Genomic DNA, 3,911 nt, shown 5'->3' with positions numbered 1-3,911 from the left:
TTGCACTTGAGTTGAATCAATTGACAGTTGAAGTTGTAAGGGTTTTAATTGGTGTTTTTGTCTAGTTGTAATCACCATACTTTTCGTCTTAACAGGGTGAATAACCATTGCATTAGTGGTGCACCATTCTGTCATCTCATCTATACTTTTTTGAGGAGATTGGTTGACGGCTACCAAAGACTTCTGACTGGTGTGGATTGATGAATCATCCGCAAAGAACTCACATCTTACTTTCTCATCTGACACATGAAGAGGTAAATCATTTATATAAATACAGAACAATATAGGTCCTAATACAGACCCTTGAGGCACACCACTTTTGACAAAATAATTCGACGAAGTTTTACAGTTGATGAATACATATTGTTTCCGTTTTGAAAGATATGATTCGAAGAAGGCACAAGCAGAGTCATCTTTTAAGTAGCATTGTAATTTCTTTAATAATAAGGAGTGGTCTACAAGGTCAAAGGCTTTTTTAAAGTCCAGGAATAACGCTCCTGTTACTTCGGACTCATTAATAGCTGATAACCAAGTTTCACATAAAGAGCTGAGAGCAGTGTGGCATGAATGCTTAGAGCGAAATCCAGACTGAAATGGATGAAACAAATTCATTCGTTCCATATATTCCAGTAAATATTTCTAAATATGCTTCTCCAAAGGCTTAGATAAAACAGGTAAGAGGGAAATTGGTCGAAAGTTGTTAGGGTCCGTAAGATCCTTGCTTTTTGGGAGTGGCACTACCTTGGCACATTTTAAAATAGAGGGAAAAACGTTTTGTTGTATGCCAAGGTTGTAGACATTAAGTCAGTGAATCAATTATGTATGGTAAAGCAAGTTTGAGCAACCGGACAGGAATCTTATCGGGACCCATAGAGAGAGAGAGAGAGAGAGAGAGAGAGAGAGAGAGAGAGAGAGAGAGAGAGAGAGAGAGAGAGAGAGAGAGAGAGAGAGAGAGAGGTTTGTCTTTCGCTGGAGTATGCAGTGCCTTGGCGTTGCACATCTACTTAATTTATTATGAACGTTTTAAGTGTGAGTTTAGAGGGAGCGGTCATGTCAGCGACCAGATATGCAGCACAAAAAAAGGGGGGGGGGAGGAGGTGTAGAGGTAATGCAGGAGGAAGTGATAGCAGAGTCCCGTGGGAACGAATGCGGGGAATGGAAGAGGGTGCAAACCCCCCATCCACCCCCCGGCATCCACCTATTAGTTTTGTTGACGGTTCGCTGCGTGCATTGTGTACCCCCTTTTGGAGATGATTGCATTTGCATCATTTGAATCAATTTCCTGCATACGGTATAATCAAAATGAGGGCTATATGTATGTGTTAATTAGTAATTGATGTTTTGTTGAATTCATTGTCATTTTGTTTTTATGAATTGATATGATTGTATGTAAACATTTGTTTCTTTTTTGTGTGTGTGTGGATTTATCTGAGATAATGTTTTAATGTTTTGTTTTACTCTAATTAATTTGTTTAATGTTTAAAATAAATAAATAATTAATTAATTAATTTTTTTTAAATCCTTGGCCTGTGACCAGAGGGGGGGGGGGAGTATACCGGTACCATTTGACAATCAGACCAAATGAGAATTGAACCATTTGAGAACATCCTTTTTTTCAATCACTACATCGAAGGCCTGCGGCCCGGGGGGGGGTTCACATGGTTTGTTTGTTTGTTTGTTTCAGACCCACACCCATATACACACATTTCACATTTAAACCATTTGTCGGCCCCCTGTCGATATTTATCGACTAAGTTCCTTGTATAACTACACTGTGCTGTGCTCGACGTCACGGTGCGTGAATGATTCTGCCCACACCTACACCATCCAGGGGCGGACGAGGGGGGGTGCACAGGGTGCAGGTGCACCCCCCCTCCAGCAAAAAAAAAATAAAATTGGAAAGCTGATTCTATGACCATTTCTAAGTTCAAATGGCACCAGATGGCACCATTTTGCTTCTTTGGGCCAAACATTTTTCCGGGGGGGCATGCCCCCGGACCCCCCTAGCTTCGCGCCCATCACATTCACTTTCGATTCAAAGTGCACCCCCCCCCCTTACAAAGCAACTGATCCGCCCCTGCATGCTATTATTCTCAGTCGACTGAGAAGGCTTAATTGTTGTCGTCTGACAGTCTGTGTAGATGTCAAATAGAACAACTTCCCAACAACGAGAAAACATGCATCTACAGCGACACCTGCTGCAAACACACGTGCGCGCTAGCGTACATGTACGACACGTCAATACGCACGCACGCATGTAAACAAACACACACACACACACACACACACTCACACATACATACACACGCGCACAAACTACACACCCACACGGCACACGCACACACATCGCACACACACCGCACACACTCACACACACAGAACACCCCCCCCCCCTCCGCACACACCCACACATCCCAGTGACAACACAGCGCAATCAAAACAATACTCGGGTCACAGTAACCTATCGACACACGCGGCGACAGCCGTCAACAAACACACAACAAGGAAGCAAGAAATACAGCCACGTTACCTCTGTGTCACTCCACCACTCACGATCAAGGCCGCTCTAAATTTCACTCCTTTCACCAAGCACAACACTCGAACACGACATTCCTGTCTTTTGCAACTCTTCAAAACTTTTCTGCAATGAAAGAAGCGCGCGTCAGCGTTCCAGGTTACGAAGTCTTGGACGGCCCGGGAATCGCCGATTTCTGGGAAATCTCCAGTTTCTGAAAAGAGATGCAGAGGCTGAATGCTTATGACGTCACGCACATCGTGTCGTCTGCTTCTGCGCCGGGTCGGGCTGAACCAAGTTCTGTGGGCTGAACTGACTCACAACTGTTTTTCTCGGACTTTAAAGCAGACTCTGTTGTTTTGACTGCTATAGCTGTCTGACACTGACTCGTTCTGTCTAAATGTCATAATATTGTTGTTGTTTCTGTGGCGATTGTGTGTGGATGAAAATTTAGCAGAGAGACTGGTGTTATTTAAAAAGGCCGCTTACTGCCCAGCTGATGTCGTGACTGAGTGCAAGGTAGGCCTACGCCAGCTGACATGTCAGTGGTGTGTGTGTGTGTGTGTGTATGTGTGCAGGGGCGGATCAGTTGCTTTGTAAGGGGGGGTGCACTTTGAATCGAAAGTGAATGTGATGGGCGCGAAGCGCCCGAATTTGCTAGGGGGGTCCGGGGGCATGCCCCCCCGGAAAAATTTTTTCCTCAAAGAAGCAAAATGGTGCCATCTGGTGCCATTTGAACTTATAAATGGCCATATAATCAGCTTTCCAAATTATTATTTTTTTTGCTGGAGGGGGGGTGCACGTGCACCCTGTGCACCCCCCCTCGTCCGCCCCTGTGTGTGTGTGTGTTCTCTCCGTGCGTGTGTATGTGTATGTATGTGTGTGTGTGTGTGTGTGTATGTGTGTGTGTGTGTGTGTATGTGTGTGTGTGTATGTGGGTGTGTGTGTGTCAGTGTGTTCGTTCCGTGCGTGTGGGCCAGTGTGCGTCTGTACCTGCGTGCGCGCGTGCCAGCGGGCGGCTTGAGTGTCACGTTCAGTTTGTGTGCACGGTCATTGCGTGCCTACGTGTCAGTATAAGTGAGCCGTGCGTGTATATATATATATATATGTGTGTGTGTGTGTGTGTGTGTGTGTGTGTGTGTGTGTGTGTGTGTGTGAGTGTGTCAGTGTGTGTGTGTGTGTGTGTGTGTGTGTGTGTGTGTGTGTGTAGAAATAACTATATAGCATTCAGTTGTAATTCAACCTGCATTGCGGCACTAAAGAACTACTGTGTTTGAAGCAGGGTCGGCACTCGCTGAGAGAAATACAGGGTGACCCCCCAAAAATGCAACCCTCGAAAATGCTAATAACTTCTAGCGAAGAGGGCCATACCCCCGCCTTGCCTGCCCCTGTACCC

The 3,911-nt window shown here is 45.4% G+C and overlaps 1 protein-coding gene across 1 annotated transcript in view; it reads right to left on the bottom strand.

The window, feature by feature from the left end:
- The window catches only part of LOC138959849 (uncharacterized), a 104,484-nt gene extending 101,806 nt beyond the window's left edge, over nucleotides 1–2,678 (bottom strand). The window contains exon 1 of the mRNA XM_070331494.1: nucleotides 2,531–2,678. The gene's annotated coding sequence lies outside the window, so the exon portion shown is untranslated. The remainder of the gene's footprint in view (nucleotides 1–2,530) is intronic.
- Between the last annotated feature and the right edge of the window lie 1,233 nt (nucleotides 2,679–3,911).

This window comes from Littorina saxatilis, linkage group LG2 (assembly GCF_037325665.1).
Source record: "Littorina saxatilis isolate snail1 linkage group LG2, US_GU_Lsax_2.0, whole genome shotgun sequence".
NCBI lineage: Eukaryota > Metazoa > Mollusca > Gastropoda > Littorinimorpha > Littorinidae > Littorina > Littorina saxatilis.
This window is presented reverse-complemented; position numbering and strand designations above follow the sequence as displayed.